This window comes from Urocitellus parryii, chromosome 1 (assembly GCF_045843805.1).
Source record: "Urocitellus parryii isolate mUroPar1 chromosome 1, mUroPar1.hap1, whole genome shotgun sequence".
Classification (NCBI taxonomy): Eukaryota; Metazoa; Chordata; class Mammalia; order Rodentia; family Sciuridae; genus Urocitellus; species Urocitellus parryii.
In genome coordinates this window covers 15,329,636-15,349,421 of record NC_135531.1, presented here as the reverse complement: position 1 = coordinate 15,349,421, position 19,786 = coordinate 15,329,636, and the positions used below count along the sequence as shown (strand labels likewise).

The 19,786-nt window shown below is 40.6% G+C and overlaps 1 protein-coding gene across 1 annotated transcript in view; it reads left to right on the top strand.

Moving 5' to 3' along the window:
* The first annotated feature begins 8,712 nt into the window (after window positions 1-8,712).
* The window catches only part of Ghr (growth hormone receptor), a 250,955-nt gene continuing 239,881 nt past the window's right edge, over window positions 8,713-19,786 (top strand). The window contains exon 1 of the mRNA XM_026415487.2: window positions 8,713-8,881. The gene's annotated coding sequence lies outside the window, so the exon portion shown is untranslated. The remainder of the gene's footprint in view (window positions 8,882-19,786) is intronic.

The following is a 19,786-nucleotide window of genomic DNA, read 5'->3' as shown; positions in this document are numbered from 1 at the left end:
TTTTTTTTTGCTATCAGGTTTTCTGGATAGATGTTTCAATTATATCTCATAGTTTATTGATTGTCTTTTAGTTTTATTTTCAATAGTAAATACCAGATTTCCTCAAAGATGAAATTCAAGGTCTGGGAATGTAGCTCAGGGGTGGAGTGTTTGCCTGGCATATATGAAGCCCTGAGTTCAGTATCCAGTACTGCAAAAATAAAATAAAAAAGAAAAGAAAATTATTTTCAATTAGCATTTGCTAAGAACTTTGTTAAATTCTACACAGGGCTCCTCAATTGAAAAGAAACTATGGATCGTCTATCCAAAGTGTTCTTATATCAATGCTCCTTCCAACCTGTCTGCACACAAGATCACACAATAAATATGCCCTCAGGCTCATGCCAGAGACATTCTGAGTTGGCTGTCCTCCAGTCATACCCCCATTCAAGAGACAAGAATGGTGGAGGAGGAGAAATAGGGAAAAGAAAGTAAAGTCGATTTCATTTTGAGTCCAATGCATTATATGGAGGTAGAACTCTCATATTTGTGGGGTTTAGAGCCAGGGACAAATGGGACTCACATCATAAATCTGAGTCTTTAAGTTATATTTGAGCTAACTAATTGTTTGGTAGAATGTGTTCTATCCTCTTACCTTGAGAAATATATCTTCATAATGGCCTTGAAGGAAAAGTTTCAATTCAGATTTCTCAGATGTCTCAAAGCTTTGCACCAGAGAATGGTGATGCAGGCAGATCCAGGAATTAGTTTTTTCTCAGCCTCCAACTATTATCACTTCTCTTCCTACCCCTGATTCCCCTATACTGAGTGAGGGTTTCCTGCACATGTGCAAACTCTAGTCAACTTTCCATTCTCCACCCCTGGCACTCTGAGACATTTAGGCTGCAAACTCCAAATCCTGAGAAACTCAGACAGTGGTCTAAAGACGAAGTTCAAGCCAGAGGTTCACACACCCCATTCATCCAAAGGAATAGTACTGCTGAAATTGGAGCACAATTTTAAAGATTTTGCCACAAGTATAGATTAGAAGGTTGGTGGCTTCAAAACACAAGATGGACACAGTGTAAGTATGGATTTCTGGAGAGGCTGGTGGGGAAATCCAAAGAATGGACCTGGTACAGGAAGTTTCTGGATCCCCTTTTAGTCCCAGTATCCATCTTCTTTTATGACAGTCCAATCACTTTGCATCTCTTAGCCAGATTCCTCACTTATAAAGAGAGGATAACTGCATCTTCTTCACAGGACTGCTGTGAAGAAAAAAAAAAGGATATCGCTTAAGTGATTGTTATTGCAATTTTGTATAGTGTTGTTAGAAAAAAATGATAAATTTTATGAAGCAAAAATAATTTCAACCATCTGGTTTATTTTTATCTACAAGAATGGAAACCTATTTATTTAGCTTCTCATTTCTTTTACTAAAGATATCATAATTTCATTAAGGAAGATGTCTATACCTTACACCTGATTCAGAAAGTACAAAGGGCCAGGGGCCTTGGAAAAAGTGTTATTACTCTGCAAGCCTTCCCTCTCCTCAATATAGCCCTTGCCCTACCTATGGGTTTTTGCAGTCGCAAATTCTCCAGTAGCTCATCCCCTCACTGGGTGGACAACCTGTTTTCTTTTATGCTCACTCAAAATGTTGTTCTTCTGGGATGTCCATGATGCCCTCGTGTCTGATCAGAAAATTACATTGAGAATTTACTTAGTAATGTGAAATAGTCTGTGTGCCTAATTTCTTTGAAAAGTAAGTGCTATCAGAAACTTTTTCATCTCTGAACAAATTTCTTTCTCAATTACATTCTTTTGGCTTTTTTATTCCTATAACTTTCTAAAATAAAGAGAATAAACTTTGAGTTGCTTGCGTCACTATAGGATGCTGACTTCATTTGTTTGTATAAATACCAAGGAGTGGGATAGCTGGGTCATATGGTGGGTCCATTCCTAGAGTTTTGAGAAATCTGCATACAACTAATTTGCAGTCCCTCCAGCAATATATGAGTGTAACTTTCCTCCATATCCTTGCCTTAAATATAAGCATTTATTATTGCTTATATTCTTGATGATTGCCTTTCCAACTGGAGTGAGAGAAAATCTCAATGTAGTTCTCATTTTCATTTCCCTTATTGCTAAGGATGTTCAAAGCTATGGAACTACCCCAGGTGCCCACTGAACAGTTAATGGATAAAGAAAATGTGGCATATATACACAAAAGGGTTTTACTCAGCCATAAAGAATGAAATTATGGTGTTTTCTGGTAAATAGATGGAACAGGAGAACATCAGTCTAAGTGAAATAAGCCAGACTCAGAAAGTCAAGTGTTGCATGTTTTCTCTTCTATGTGGAAGCTAGAACAAAATCGGAAAAAAAAAGAAGGGGAGAATCCCATGAAAATAGAAGGAAGATCAGTGGGATTGAGGAAGGGATTAGAGAGAGAAGAAATAAGGATGGGAAAAGGGAGCAACTGTGGATTTGACCAAATCATGCTACTATGTACATTATGAATATACCACAGTGAATTGTGAATTTCACCTCTCTGTATATCTATAAGACACCAATTAAGAAATAAATAGAAGGAAGACCAGTAAAGCAGGGTAAAGGAGAACAGGCAGAGGGAGGAGGAGAAGGAAAAAGGAAGTATAGAGTACTGAAATGGAGCAAATTATATTCCATGCATGTATGATTATGTCAAAACAAATCCCACTACTATTTATAATTATAATGCACTAATAAAAACATTAAAAAATAAATAGAATAGAAGCAAAGAATAAAATAACATGTGAAAAAAAAGAAGGAAAAGGTCAAAAATGAAAAGGTAAAGGAGTTGAAAGTGTAGGCTGAGTGACAGGCTCAGATTGTTTAGCCCTGGGGTTGTTACCACATCTACCAGACTCCAGGGATCCTGCTACTTCCATAATTGGAAGCTCTTTTATGGTCACAGTGGAACTGATTTTGATTCTGGGAACCACAATTTATGAATGGGTTTGATAAACTGGAACACACACTAAGATGGGGCTCCAGCATGGTGTAGGGTCTGAGAAGCACATCACATGAGAAGCAGTGGAAAGACCTGCACAGGCTGGGCCTGGAGAAGAGGCAACTGGCAGTGTGACATGAGGGAAAAAATAATACATTATGTGTCTTGTGAAAAAATAAATTTAAATTTATAATTCTTTCCCTATGAGCTTTAGAGCTAGAACCTGGTATAAAAAATAGAGCAGCAGATTTGAGCTAAAGTACTTGTAACAAATAGCACAATCACAGAATGGAAAAAGCTTCCCAGTAAAGGGGTTGGGCTACTTAACACTATAATTACCCAGGCAGAAGCTGGATATTTTATAAAAACAGGCTTTTGCACTAGGTGAAGGGACAGAAGAAACAGTCTGATACCTCCCCGACCCCCTTAAAAATTTCTGCACATCATTTAAAATTTTTAAATTTAGAATTTAAATTTTTAGATTTTCATTCCTATGTCCCTTTTGAGACCATTCTTATTTCCTTTCACCACATGGCTGTCCACAGTCTGACATCTTCCAGGCCCAGACCTTGTCTGTGGGTATCTCTGAATCCACTAAAGAGAGTCAAGACAATCAGTTTTGTTTATTCCTTTGAGTTTATGAGCTATAGCTTGATATACCTTTTTAAAAATATTCTTATAAATGGTTACTTGAAGCTTTAGTCTGGCTCTGGACCTCCCTCCTATGTCTTGATTAAAAATCCCGATCGTGAAATAGTGTTTCCCTATCACCTTTCCATAGCAGTGGGAAACAAATTCTCCGCTAAGTTCCTTTTCTTCTCTTGTTTCCCTTCTCTTCCTCTCAACCAATGCTTCTGTGGAATGGGGCTGGGGCCCAGGGTGGAGAGACCATCCTGGTAAAGGATTTCTTCTGATGCATTTGAAACCATCACATGCTCAATTCCATGACATACAAAGTCCTGGGGAAGAAGGGAATTCCCAATATTTATATAACTGTCACCTGACATTCCTGAGCCCCTGATCCTACTACAGCTTTCTTTAATGAGCACTTTAGTGATTTCCTTATTTATTGTGTTTTGGCTCATTGTGTCTCCCATTTGGAATGCAAACCTCATAAGGGCAGTGCCTTTGCAGGTATGTCATGAAAGTTTTGTTTCCTGTGGCATCCTAAGTTCTAGAACCAGGTCAGTCACAATGTAGGGCTTCAACATTTGCTGTGTGAATGAAAGAACAATATATATATATATATATATATATATATATATATATATATATATAGATAGATAGATAGATAGATAGATATAGATAGATAGATAAATATAGATATATATACATATTATATATACACATACATACATACACACACATTAAAAATACTTTAATGCAAGTATATCTTAATTTTAGAATCTTAATAATTTAAGCAATATATTAATCCTGATATGATATAAAATGTATATGATGAATGTGTATATATGTGAGATGTATATATATGTATATATGCATATGTGTGTATGTGCATACACACACGTGCCAATAAAAAATTTAAAAATTGATTCATGCAATTGCAGAAGTTGTAAATTCCAAAATTTCAGAGTGAACCAGCTGGCTAGAGATCCAGGGAAGAGTTGATGTTGCACTTTGAGTCCAAAGTCCATCTGCTGACAGAATTTCCTCTGCTTTGGAGGAATTGGTGTTTTTCTATTAAGGCCTTCAACTGATTGGATGAGGTCCACTGACATTATGTAGAGTAATCTTTTTTATTTGAAGTCCCCACTAACTTAAATGCTAATTTGTTCTTTAAAATACCATCACAGAAATAACTAGAATAATATTGACAAAATATCTGGGTTCTGTTGCCTAGCAAATCTGACACATAAAATTAACCACCATAGATATCAATCTAGTAAGAGTAAAGCTGGAATGATCTTAGCAACCCACTCGTTCAATAGGCCAAGTAATTGAGTCATTGTAAGATTAATAAATGGCTTACCCAAAGTCACAGATGACCCACACAGGACTCTAAGTCTCCTGACGGTTTTCTATTATTTAACTACAAATACTATAAAATGAAGCAACTACTTCAAGTATTTTGGTTTCTTTCTTTTATTTAGAAAGAAAAAAAAACCTGTCACTTTATAGTAAAACAGTGACCAAAGCAAGGTCCTAATCCCATATAACTGTAGGTTAGGGAGTTTATACTGTGGAGTAATATGATTAGGGAGAAAATAATCTGACCTAAACATATGCACTTGAGTATACATAGCCTGAATTATGTTATAATTGTTTCCATTGTCTCTAGAATGTGGTCTATATTTTTACTCAGACTATAAAGGGGATGTGTGAGGGTGGAGAAAGGTTAACTGTAGTAGGTAAAATAGGATGGGTAAGATAGGACTCAATGACAAGATAATATCTGAGCGAAGACTTAAAGGAAATAAAGGAGGAAGAAAATGGATATCCAGAAAAGAGAACATAAAATAGGGGAAAGAGCTAATACAAAGGCTCTAAGGAATATGCCTGTCCAGTTAAGAGACGGTAAGGAGGCCAGTGTGCCTGGAATGGAATGGGTGACTGAATGAGGGGACAAGATGGAGCACAGAAGTACACAGCTCAGATAGGGTCTCGTGTGCCACGTTCAATTTTACTCTAATTCACTCGAGGAACCACTGGAGAGTTTGGCTAGAAAAATGTCACATGTTACTTAATTTTTAATAGAATCCCTTTGGCAGCCCAGTTTAGACTAGATTGTGGATTGGTGGAGAGGGGAGTGGGGCGTTGTTGAAGTGGAGAGAACAGTTGAGTTAGGAGGGTATTGCAGTGGTTCAGGTGAGATTCTGATGGTCAGTGTTCTTCTTGACCCATCCAAGAAGTGGACACATTCTGAACTTGTTCAGATTGATACTTGGAGAGTGAGAGAGAAGAGGTAAGGATGACTTAAAATTTTTGTGGTCAGAATAACTGGCAGGAAGTAGTTATCATCTACTGAGCTGGAGAGGTCCCCAGCTGCGATTGGCATGTACCTGGGGAGAAAGAATCAGAGCTCAGATGAGGACATACTTGGTTTGGGAAGTCTCTAAGACATCTAAGTGGAAATACTCTGTGAACAGATCTGTGTTTGAGATATGAAATGAGGGAGATATATATTTTCAGTTGATTTGATTAAACATTTATTGGGCAGCCTACCATTTGCTGAGCATTGACCTAGATATTACAAGTACAAACATTAAGAATGTATTATTTTCCCCTTAGGAATCTGATAATGAGGAAAATAGATTCATCAACAAAAACTGCAATATTTAACACATGTAAACATAAAGGCCTGTGAGGCCACAGATATGAAAAGAATAAATCAATTCCACCTCTGCAAAGAGTCAGGAAGAGTTCAGAGAGACTGGTTGTGCTGGAACTTGAAGACTAAGGAAGATTTCTCTAGGTGGACAAAGATATTCCTGACTGAGTGAAAGGCAAACGCAGTTTCACTTATCACAAAGTAAATGTGTTCAGGCATGCCTTAACTTATAACAAATTACTCAATACCTAATGCATTTCCCCCTGTTGAAGGTAAGTACTACTATGGTTTGTATATGGTCATATATGCAACTGAGGAAACTTGTGGGGTTTAAAAATAAACAATGTTCTGAATGGAAGTTATAAGTTTGTATCTGCTTTCCTAATAATATACATTAAACAGTGTATCTCTTCCGAAGCTTTCTACCAAAGGCAATACAGCAGCCACAACAGTCTGTTTTCATGTGTCACAGAATGGTGACAGCATTTGAACCCAGAGAAAAATGGTAGTCATTCCTTTTTTAAATGCCCCTGAAGTCATCTCAGGGTATATACAATAGAATTTAGAAAATCTTTCATGAGTCTATTTGATAACTCTAGATTAGATTCAGCTTCTCTGGGCTCTGGAAGGGGAAGGACAAAGGAGGAAAAGGCACAGAGAGGATATGAAGTGAGAGGTTGCTTGTGGCAAAATCCGAAGGACCAACGGGGAAGGTCATGGCACAGACTGGAGTGGAGTCAGCATTTGAGGACCACCTGGCCATCATTCCTTCTAGCGCTGCCGTTTCAACCAACATGGCATGTATGGACTACTCAGCTGGAGTTTGGTCCAAATGTGCCCTCATCATTTTCTTTCTCAAGTTCCCCTATATAGGAAACTCCCCCTTTAAAAGCCTCCAGACACCAGTAAACACCCCTATTGCTCCAGCAAAGCATGGAACCCTAGAAACCAGGGACTGGGGAAAGAATCTTAAGAAAGGCCACCTAAATGTAGGTGAGATAGAACAATTCCAGTTCAAACTAAATAGCCACCTACGCCCTTTTGGGGGCAGAACAGTGGTGAAATGTATCTCTTCCAGAATTTTTCCTCCTTCATTAATTCCAGGTTCTTTGGTACTCATCCTTTGTCTAAGGAAGAGTTTCTCACCAAGTCCTGGCACCCAGTGTAGGGCTTCAATGCCCTGTGGATCTTCTATTCTAATGCTAAGAAGCTTAGTTCCTTTAAATTGCTGTTTAAACTTTTCTGAGTATAAACTTGGCTTTAAGTATGGAAGTTTTCTTTAAAAAAAAAACAAAAACAAAAACAAACAAACAAAAAAAAAAACAAATGTCTTTTAGGAAGCCAAAGCTGTTAGAAGCTTATAGATAAGTGATGTCACAACTGGCTGTTAGTAAAAAGTAAATAGTAAAAAGATCCTGTGACTAGCTTTTCCTTCAGATCTGAGACAGCCTGGAGCTGGACTTTTGTACTCTCTGCATAGAAAAGCATGTGGTGACTGAGTGTTTGACACTTCATGAAAATGACATTCTTAGCACAACTTTGACTTTCTGAAGCACTTTGACAATTTCTTGTCTAGCTTTATTTTTCCAAAACGGGATGAGGTAGACAGGGCAAGTATTCGACAGATAAATTATATTCAGGGCGAGGCACTTAAAATCCTTTCCCTAGGTCACACAGGACAAGCCTCAGGCTGAGAGACTGTACCTGCTTTCCCTGCAGTCCTGTGTCCTGGCTGTTAGATACACCTCTCTACTCACATGCCACGCATCCTTGATAAATCACCTAATTTCTCCATTTTTAAAACCTCTAACATTAGGCCCTTTTCGAAAACTATCTTTATACTGAGTGAATTTAGAAATGGAGGGCAAGTGAACAGGCCATCTTTGGTGGGCTCATCACGTTTTCCAACTCTCTTGCTGGATTTTCTTCCCATCCCTGTAGGAAGCGAACTTTTCTCTGAATATTCCTTTGAATGTGTTGAATGCTCTTAAACTCCTCTAGGTCCTGCCTTCTTTGGGGGAACAGGGGCGGGTGGAGAGGAAGGAAGTGTCCCGCAACTACCAATATTTTCCTCTAGGAGGAGCCGCGCAGCCCAGATGAGAGTGACACGCACCAACTCCAACTCCTCGCGGGGAAGGCTTCATCCCAGCTCCTCGGAACGCGCGGCTCCGGCGGCGCTCGGCCGCTGCGCAGCGGGTCTCGAACTGGCCTCAGCGAACTCTCGCTTCCTTTGGCTTTGGCAGCCCAGATCCAGGGGACCGCGGGCCGGGCCCGGCGTGACCCTTGGTGAACGTGGGCCGCCTTTTCCCACCCCTCCCCTCCCCTCCCATCCTCCCTTCCCGTTTCACCCCGCCCCCTCCCTCCTCCCCAAGCCTGACAGCCCGAGAGCTGCCAAGCAGGGCGCAGCCATGGGAAGAGGAGGCGGTCTGGGGAGCGGCGGCGGCGGCGGCGGCGGCGGCGGCGGCTGCTACAACGGCGGTGGCGGCGGCGGCGGCTGCTGCTGAGCCCGGGCGGCGGCGGGGACCCCGGGCTGGGGCCAGGCAGGCCGGAGGTCCCCGCGCCATCGGCTCCAGCGCGGACGCGAACCCGCGCTCTGTCTCCGGAGGCGAAGCTCGGAGGTACTGGAGGGGGGATCCGGGAGTCTTTCCCCTTTTTGTGCCAGCGGGCCTGAAAGTGGACCCTTGAACGCCAGTTCTTTATGAAAATGGGGGTCAGTTTTATGCATTTGCACGGATATGTTTTTCTCCAGGTGGACTTGGGGGAGGGCTGTGCTCCCCTTTTCAAAAAGTTGTTTTCTGCTGATGGGTAGTTGTAACCCGATCCTTGCTACGCTGCTATGCTGTGTGTGTGTGTGTGTGTGTGTGTACACGCGCGCGCGCGCACGCGCCTGTGTGTAAGGCTGGAAGTTATTGGTGGTGGGATGTGTGATTGGAAGTTGATGGGGGCGGCAAGGAGTTAGGGGAGGCAAGCGAACCATCCCACAGTAGCTCCTGCTCCGACCCAGTGTGTGCAGTGCGAAGAAGGGTTTCCTCTCTAGACAATCTTGTTAAAGTCTTAAAAAGTTTTCTGAGTGTGTGTTTGACACCATCCGTTCGCCAGGCCCGGGCAGGGACTGTTGAGGCTGCCGCCGCTGCACTGGGCGAGCGCGACCCAAGGGTATGGAGAGGTCCGGCTGGGAGCATACCCACGGCACGCTTCTCCGCCAAGTGCGGGGCTTTTTGCGCGTTTGTGCAGGCTGCAGCTGCGCTCTGGCCGCAGAGGAGCTGGGGTCGGTAAAATCACACCACAGTCTCCGTGAACTGGGGTGGATAGAAATTGTGGCAAGCCGAGCTCTCCCAGCCTTGGACACACTCCTCATTGTGAAATCAACCAGCCTTAAAGTTTTGACAGAACTGCCAAGGTTTGAGGGCTGCGGGTGAGTGGGATAACCGCGTGTCTGGGAACTGGCAGCACGCAAAGAGTGCGGGACAGCCATCCACTTGCGGGTGCATGGGGAAGACTCATCTCGAGGCGACGGTTTTATATATAGCTAGCGGGAGGACGCCTGCTGCGACCGGGCTGCGGGATTTCGTGGTCTGGCGCGGGGTGCATATCGAATGGGTGTACGTGTGCGCTGTGAGCGCGCGCGCGCGCGCCTGGGGAGGCGTGTTGGCTCCTGAGCCAGTAGGGTGTGCAAGGGGGGAGGCGGAGACCATAGAGGTGCCGCCCGTCTGTTTGTGCCGCCGGGAGACCTTGGAAGGGACAGGGAAAGGTAACAGGAGGCCAGCGGGTTGGGAAGTCACTGGAGTTTTTGCATAGGATTAAGTACCACGGGCTTTAAAATAACTAAGCCTCTCGCCTTGGAGGGGCTGAGGCCCTGGAGGTTCCCTTGTGGGGGTTTCTGAAGTTCTCAGGACAACTACAAGAGAGGGCCCTTGAGGGTTCTCAGGGATATGTGTATGTGTGGGTACATACACCAGAGACAGCCGGTTAGAGCTGTGCATCTGATGCCCTGTGTTGCTGTCCATGCTTGAGAAGCTATTCACCCTTTCTCACAGACCTCGGATGTTGTGGTAGCAACTGGTGTTCCAGATAAGTTTCCACCTGAATCACCCTGGAAGTCCCTTTTTTTCTGGAATATCTCTATACCTTGGATGCGACAATTCTTGAAGCATTTCTAGAAATAAATGTTCAATAGAAATGAAATAAAATGACTTAACAGACAAGATTGTTTGATCTAATTTATTCTGTGATTGGAAGTTTTCTTTCCTTTTGAGAAAAGCAAAGCCTGTTGTTCTCAGACTAGATGTCAAGGGGTTTCCAGTCGCTTACAGTTTCCCTTCAGGCAGACCTTTGAGTGGAGCTGGAAGGATGTGTTTTAGCCTTGGGATCCTTGGAAAACATGTCGGTAGCTTAAAAATTTGCCCCAATTTTCATCTGCTTCTTCCACTCTTATAAACTTTTGGCTTCAAATTAGTCTAAGGAAATTTGGTGAGTCAACATTCAGCCTTTTTTCTCTCCCTCTCTCTCTCTCTTTTTTTTTTTTTTGAGTAAATATATCAGTGAAATTATATTTTTGGTTTTCTGAATACCAGGGAAAGCCAATACTTAATGGGCAAAGGTGTGAAATGAAAGTCTATAAATGCAATGACTAAGCATCGACATGAGTGCACTTTTTTTTCCTCAAAGTGAGCATAACTTTGCTTCTCAAATATTTGTCCTAGCCAGAGTTTAAGACAGTGTTTTTGATTATTAGTTTTTAAACAGCAGACTCCACATCATAAACCACTTTAAAAATGGACACTACAGGCCTTCTCTCTACTATCTCTGGTGCCTGTGTTAACAGATGTTTAGGGTGCTTAGTAACCTATGGGATTGTCATGTTGAGTATCTCATTAGCTCAGGACATAATGTTTATAGCACAGTGTAATAAACGAAGCCACAGTTGCAGCCTGCTTCTGCCAAAAGCATGAAGCACCCCAGTGTGGAAACAAATCTTGAAATTGGTCCAACTTGGCCTGCCTTTTTGGCTATCTGCTGGTAAGCATTGTTAATGTAAAGATAAAACTGAGTAAGAATGTGGGACAGCAGACTCTTTAGCTTTAAAAAAAAAAAAGCGGGGAGGGGGCATGGGCTATGTCTTTTAAATTTGCTAACCTGAAGATTAAGCCTTTTTGTTCATTTCACTAATAGGTTGCACAATTATGGAGACCTGAATTGCTTTTAAATAACAATTTTTTAAAAATACATGAATTAAAAACACTCATTTTTCTTAGTATGTTCACAAGTGTCCACACAAATCAACAGTTTTCTTTCTTTTTTTCTTTTTTCTTTTTTGTTTAAAAAAAGAACAGGCTGGCAGGGCATAGTTCAAGCCTGTAATCCCAGCAGACCAGAAGGCTGATGTAGGGAAGATCGAAAGTTCAAAGCCAGCCTCAGCAACTTAGTGAGGCCCTGAGTAATGAGGTGAGACACTGTCTCAAAATAAAAAATAAAAAGAGGCTTAGGATGTGGCTCAGTGGTTAAGCACTCTTGGATTCAAACCCTGGTACCAAAACCAAAAACCAAAATACAGGCTGGGGGCATTGCCCAAAGGTAGAGCAGTTGCCTAGCATATGCAATGCTTTCTGTTTAACCCCCAGTACCACAAAACAAAAACAAAACAAATAAAAAACCCTATAACTGCTATAGTAGTGATTTAAATAATCTGAGCATTCACATTACTTAACCACCTTTTGAAAATTGAATTTTTAAAAACTGAAGCTTCATAAAATTAGAGTAACCCCCTCAGTCAATAGTGCAAATAAGATAATAACTTTTTGGAAAGTAATTTTTTTTTTTCAGCCTGGAACAGATATAGTGTAAATAGCATGCCCAAGTAAGTCTTGTTCAGCACGCAAATTTCCAGTGTCTGGGAAAATGGGCTAGTCCCTCTGCCAGTTGAGAATCTTCTTTTAGAACGGACTGGTCAGTGAGGAAGTAAGACTTTATTTCTAGAAAGTTTTGCTGTGTACTGAGTCAACACTTCTCTCCATAACCTACACAATGAATTTAATCTCTCTTCCCTTTGAGTATTATATCTGAAAACAAACATTATATTCCTTGCTCCTAGATTGCCATTTTTTTTCCTCGTATTCTTGCAGTTGTTGCTTATACACTGTGGGGTTCTGTCTTTCTTTACCCTGAACACTATGTCCTAGGTTCCACATTCTCTGAATCCTTCCTAATATATATTGTCTAAAAAATAAATTTGGAATTCTTACTTTTGGACATTCTATATCTATTAAGATATCTTGATATTCATTAGGTGTGTGTGTGTGTGTGTGTGTGTGTGTGTGTGTTTTGCCATCTCGTTACTTCATTGACTAATCAAACCTGTAAATGAGGTAACAACTTGTTCTTTTCATATTGTTACTCATCCATAGTCGAAGCTTTTTAATAGCTTCACAGCACTTTTTCATGCCTGAACTTATTATAAACCCATGAAAAGTCTTAATGGGCAGGTACATAAAATTCTATATGCCATGCTAATAGCTCTTTAATTTATCCTTTTTGAGGAATATCAACCAAAATCATGGAATGTAGAATTTTCTGAAAATAGGTAAGTTGAAGCTGCATCTTACAGTTAGTGACTATGATGTATTCTTTTCATAGGCCTTGTTGTGTCTGCTTCCATGTGGATAAGTCAGTACTAGCAATCAGACATTTACTGCAGGTTTGCTCTGCCCAAGTCCCGGTGCCATCTGGCCCCAAATGAGGTGAAAGTACATCAGAGAGAAATGTTTCCTTGGGCAACTGGGATTTGAAGTATACATATAGGACATGACTAAATCAACAACCTACTTTATCTCAGGCAGTAAATGGCTTGCTTATATCATAGGGAAGCTGGAACCCTCATAAGTATATATATATATATCACAGCCTCAGTGTGAACTGAGGACCTTGTGTCCTGTTTTGTATTGAAAAAGGAATTGACAAATAGTCTGTTACTCCTGGTTTCTCAAGTCCAAGCCACTTTTGGAGAAGGGCAGCAAAGCTGGTTTGTGCACAGAGAGGGTATGGCTCAAAAACAAGCATTTGGGGGCCCATTGACTTGAGCTTTACCACCTCTATGCTAATTAGCTCCTCTGGGGCTTCCTTTTCTGTGAAAATGTTAATGCCTACCTTCCTGGCTGAGGTATTTCTATAAATGCTTTGTACCATCTATGGCCAGCTCTGTGCATTAGACACCTACCTGGCATGATTGGTTTTTCTTTTATGTGCCGTCTGGGGCTTCCTAACTAAATTATGAGTTCCTCCTGCCACCTGCTGAGATTCTGCCACAAGAGTGCCTTCCTGCAAGAAGTGTTTGCAGTGGATGATGATGACCGTGTTACTTTTCGGCAACTCTGAATGGGAAAGAAATAGCTGCTTTTCTTAGGGGAGATAGAAACAATCCAACATATAAAATGACATCTGGGACTATCAGAAGCTTGTATTGTGTGGACAGATCTTCAGTCAGGACAAGAAGACAATGACACTTATGCTCTTAGATGAAATTGCCTGTATATGTGTGTTTGTCGTCTCGTGTCATCTACTTGCTTTGTGGTTTCATATGTATTTGTTTCTTTGTTTTATTCTATTCTCATATTAAGGAAAGAGGAAATAATAAAAAATGAAGTTTGTTTTTTTTTTTAAAGTTCAAAATTTATTTACTATTCTTGCCTTCATTGCGCCTTCTCTCAATTTACAGCAGATCCATTGATAAGTTCTAGGGTGCACAGTTTTTCAAACCAAAGTCCTCCTTTGATATAGGAAACGTCTAAGTTAGTTAAATGTTGTATGAAATTATAGTAAAGTATGTGTCAGGAAACCTAGGACCTCTCTGAGTTTTGCCTCTGATGGACTTCGTAACTTTTGCAAACTCTTTAACCATCCTGGAATTCATATTTCATGTTAATTTTTTATTATTTACCAACATGTTAAAATAAACAAAGCAGGGATAAATAAGATTACCCCTTAGGATCCTTTTCAGGGCTATGGTTTGAATCCATTTCATTATCAAATCTCTCTCTCTCTCTCTCTCTCTCTCTCTCTCTCTCTCTCTCTTTCTTTGTTAATTCCTTTGATACTTTGCTTGAGTCTCTCTGAGAATACTTATTTCATTCATTTTTAGTTTTGTGATCTGCTTTATTATATATCTCTCTCCCAGGCTATAGAGTCCTTAAGAACAAAGAAAGTAAACTTTATTTATTTCTACATTTTCCCATGCTTTGCTGAATGCCACATTCAGAAAAGGTGGAACGTCTTAGATGCTTAAGCTATAACTTATATCACTTATTTGACAATATACAGCCATATTAAACATAAGAATTGAGAAATAGTGTTTGCTTCTTTTATTCCCTGATCGTTAATTTTTAATCAATTGAGTAAAACAAAAAAATGTTACCACATGTGCTTCCAGATGCCTTTCAAAACCAACACAGTTCATCATGATCTGATGCAGGAAGTCTTTCAGAAGCAGTTTTCTTTGTTGTTGCTTTTGCTTAAGCTAAAGGTAAAATTTTCTTAAGCTAAAGAAAATTCTGTGCTGGGGGCCAGATTCTTGAAAGAAGGGTGACAGGTGACAGAGAGTCATTGTTGTTTTAGCCTCACTTTCTTTTCTTATTGCTCTCTCTAGCTTTTAATATGAACCTTGGTCAGGCACTGATTTTACTTAGTAATGGTTCCAAAAGGCAGTGATTTTGTCAGACCTTGCTGGGCTGTGCGATTTTAATTATTATCTAAACTTACTTCATTCCAAAATCAGTTGATAATTTCCCCTACAGAGACCTTAAAACTTTTAGACGTGGTTATCACTTTGACTAGGGCTTGCGTCTTTGGTATAGACTAGAATTTTGGCTCATTTTCCTCACACTAATATCATTTTTCCAATGAGTTATACTTCAAATAGAGACTTTTATGTACCTTCTTATGGTGGACAACCCGCTGTGCTAGACTTGCTATAATTCCTTGATTGCTTCATCACTAGTTTATACAACAAACATTTAAAGTCGCCTATAATTTCTATTTTCTGAAAAGAGGTATCCTGCTGGGCATAGTGGCACATCTCTGTGATCCCAGTGGCTCTGGAGGCTCAAGCAGGAGGATCAGAAGGTGGAGACCAGCCTCAGCAAAAGTGAGGCACTAAGCAACTCAGTGAGACCCTGTCTCTAAAGAAAATACAAAGTTGGGCTGGGAATATGGCTCAGTGGTCACATCCTAAATTCAATCCCCAGTCCCCTCCCCCCCAAAAAAATAAATAAGGAGGCATCCTTTTTGTTCTCTTAGTATACAGTAGACATATGATAGTCATTTGTCCAAAGAAAATCCTTTTTTCTTTTATTGCTTAAAAAATGTATTTATTATATTAATAATTATATCCATTCCTTTTTCCCTTTGAGTTGTCATAACAAGAAAATGTAGAGCATGACCATCACAAAAGAGTCATAGGTAGTTCTTTCCCTGTGCTTATTGAAACCAGACTAGTGATTTGTGTGCGGCATGCTGCAGTAAGCCCATCTGAACTCTGATGAGAAACTCAGACTTCCAGTTTTGTTTGCCTTTGGTCAGAAAGCAGCCTTTGTTCATGGTCAGCATGGTGACACAGGATTCTAATTCACCCTAGGAGCTGTTTCTCTGGACACCTTCAAGCTATGTGATTATTATCCCAGAAACCCTCAATTTGGCTAAGCAAAGTGAAGAGTAGTCTGGTGTATGTGAAAGATAATTTGTGAAATCAGCCCTGAAGGTAGTGTCTTCAGTGGCTTTCTCCCCTCAGGATTGAAGAAAATACCAGAATGCCTGAGCCAGATGATGATGAATGAGGGAAAGATACCATGTTTATACCTACCAAGTCAAAGATCAAAGAAAAAAAGAAAGAATGAAGGGGAGCGACTTTGTTCATATTAGCAAGATGGCATATTATTTCCCTTTGGACATCAGCACTCGATGTTTTGCTTGTCATCGATGTTCAGTAGATAATATATCGATGGCCTTAGCAGGTAGTGACACATTAAGTGTTGATAAGAAATGTATGGAGAGTCTGGGGAAAAGGCATGTAGGTAGGATCAGATGATAAATAATTATACTAATTAATTGGATCTAAGTGTATCATGTAAATTTTTTTATAATTTGGATTATTAATTGGATCTAAGTTTATAATACAAATCTGACATTATTTCTGTTTTAGTCAACTTTTTTCTTCACTGTGACCAAAAGACTTACAAGAACAATGGAGAAGGGGGAAAGTGAGGTGAGGCAGAGCATCATGGTGGAAAGGTGGAGGAGGAGGGCAGCTCAGGTCTTGGCCACAAGTAGGGCGTTCCTTTCATCAAGGGTAAAATAGAAACACCTAATGCACACCCCCACTGATCTACCTTCTCCAGCCACACTCTACCACCCGGTTAATCCACATAAGTGGATTAAGCCACTAATTAGATTACACCTCTCTTATCTCAATCATTTTGCCTCTGAATATGCTGACATTGTCTTGACGCAAGAGTTTTGGGGGAACACTTCATATCTAAACCATAACAATTTCCTTAGACTAATGGTGGCACCAGGATTTGATGACCAGCTTCCCAAGGTCAATCTTGCTCACACAGCTTTGGAAACATCTAGCAATTTTTAATATTTAACGCAATAAGGAGACATGTTTTGGATTTTCATCTAATATTCAGTAGGAATTAGAGGATGAATCTACTTTGCCAGGCTTTGCTACACCCCTCATGAAACATGAAGTTTTAATTCTCTTTGCTTTTGTTGTGTAAAGTTTAGTATTTTTTATTTATTCCTTTCACTATATATAGGATCTGTGAAATTAATTATATTATCCGAAAAGCACTTTGAAAAGCACTTGGGAAAAGATCCTGAAAAAATACTAAAAAAAAAAAAAAATAGTGCACAGGATGTAAGTTTGGTCAAGCCAATGGTATTTTTGGTATCACTCTGAAATATCAAAGGCAGAACATGTATTTATTAAGCCATTATTGTGTTCCCAGGAATGTGCTAGGCCCTAGGGAATATAAATGTAGTATAAGACATGACCCTTGACTTTGGAACCCAACATTCTAGCTGGGAAGACAACATTATTAATATATGTGGTTTGATTTTGGAACAGTTGATGACTGTGTGATTCAATAAAAATTCTCATATGGAGCTACAGATGCTACATTTTGTTAGAGAGAAGAGGTATCTTTTGGACTGAAGGATTTGGGGTAAGGCTTCAATCAGCAAAGTGGCTCCTGAGCTAGACCTTCAATTTATTTATTTATTTATTTTTAATTTTAAAAAGGATTGAAGATGTTTTGTGCAAGCTGGTTGGGAACTGAGGGTCAGGAGTTATACCCAGAGCTCTGGGGTTATTGGTAACAGTTGGGCAGGAAGAATTTACCACACTGTGGATTTGTCATCCATTGGAAACTCTTCCCATTTCTTATTAAAGACGCTGCATGTAGGCTCATGCCTTGGGTTAGCTACTGGGGCAGCCACGTAGAGCCTAGTGCTTGCTAGAGGGTAGTCGCTGCTACAGGGTTTCTGTATCCTTCTATTTTCTGAACATTATGTAAATTCAATATTAAACTTCTTGAGCAGTATTTAAGAGGCCTATTAAAAGCCTATTAATGTATGACTTCCTTTTAAGAATATGATTTTAATGGGCCTTATAATGCAAGAGAAAGCCTGAGATTCCTTCTGTCCTCCCCTACCTAGCTGGCCTAGCAGGGCCGTAAGACTTCTTAGGAATTGAAATCACCCAGCAGTGTTTTTATCCAAGGTGCTGCTGCTCTAGTAGGTAGTGCATAGGAGCATTTGGAATTATAGTTGTTACAAGAACTGGAGTGTTACAGGCTTTTAGCACCCAGAGTCAGGGAGGCTGAGTTTCTGAAATGCCAGAAGCAGTCCTATACAAAGAAGAATGACACCTGCCCAATGCCGGTAGACCCCTGCTATTACTTTTGAATGCAACATTCTCACTTGATTGACAGGCAAGGAAATAGGAATGCCTGAGAAATGACAGGACCTCCTTCTAGAAGTGACAGTGACAGATTCATAACTCACTTTCAGCTTTCTTTCAAGGGCTTTTTCCTGCTACATCACATTAGCTTCTGTGAATGTGGGTTTCAGTCAGCTTTGCATCACTGTGACCGAAGGGCCTGACAGGAACAACACAGAGGAGGGAAGGTTTACTTTGGCTCATGATTTCAGAAATTTAGTCCATGGTCGGCTGACTTCTAGCTCTAGGCTCAAAGTGACGCAGAACGTCATGGAATAAAGGCATGACAGAGGAAAGCCGCTCAGGACATGGCATGGGGAATGGGGGACATCCCAAAGACATGTCCCCAGTGACCCACCTCCTCCGTCACACCCTACCTGCCTATAGTTACCATCCAATTAATAGCAGTGGATTAATTCACTGATTAGGTTAAAGCTCCTATCATCTGATTTAACCTCTGAACGTTCTTATATTGTCTCACACCTGAGCTTTTGGGAGACACCTCACCCAAACCAGTACAATATGGAATATAACCATGAATCGCATTTTCTTGGTTCATTTTCTTTTGTTAATAACATACTACCACCGACTGGGTAAATTATAAAGCCCTAGTGGTAGCTAACAGTTCCGATCTGCGGGCTACAGCCCCATCTGGTGACTGCCATCTTGCTGTCGGATTGTAATTCCGTGCAGGGTATCACATGGCAAGAGACAGGGAGCAAGTGTGTCCCTTCTGGTCTTTCTCCTTTTTCTTCTAAAGCCACCAGTATTCAGTCCTGGGGGTTCCACCTTGATGAATTCATCCAATCCTAATCACCCCCTACAGGCCCCATCTCTAAACACTACAGTTGGATTAAGTTTCCACCCTTTAATACTTCACAATGGGGTTTGAATTTCAAACATAAACTGTTGGGGGACAAACCATAGCAAGCATGTTGTTTATCTCTGTCATTCATATGGGAGAGTGACGGTCACGTTAACTGTCCAAGCAGGTGGATTATGATTGATGCACCTGATACAAACTAGCATTTCTTTCTACTGAGAACACACAGATTTGCTAAAAATTACAGTTGCCTGTTGAAGTGTCAACCACTGTGAAAGCCTAACAGTAGGTTGACATTCTGGAAAGGACATGGAGTTGGATTCAGAATCACACAAATCTGGCTTGTCCAAGTGGATTTGAATCCAGCTCTGCCTGTTGTTCTTTACTACCTTTATGACTCTAAGCAAGTTAATGAAACTCTCTCAACCTTATCTGAAAAGTGGGAGATGGTGATTCGCACTTCACAAGGATATTGTAGTTTAAATGCTTTGAAACAGTGCCTGGCACATATCAGATACTACAGAGAGAGTATTGTCTACAGCACCCCTTTGAGAGGCTCTGAGGGTGAAGACTTAAAACTTCTGCCATAAAACGCCTACTTCAATCTCTGAGGTTTTTCTTCCTCCTCCTTTTCCAGTCAACCAAATTAGGAAATTAACGAGTCCTGCTGAAATTTCTCTCCTTTGACAGAGTATTGGCTAGAGATTA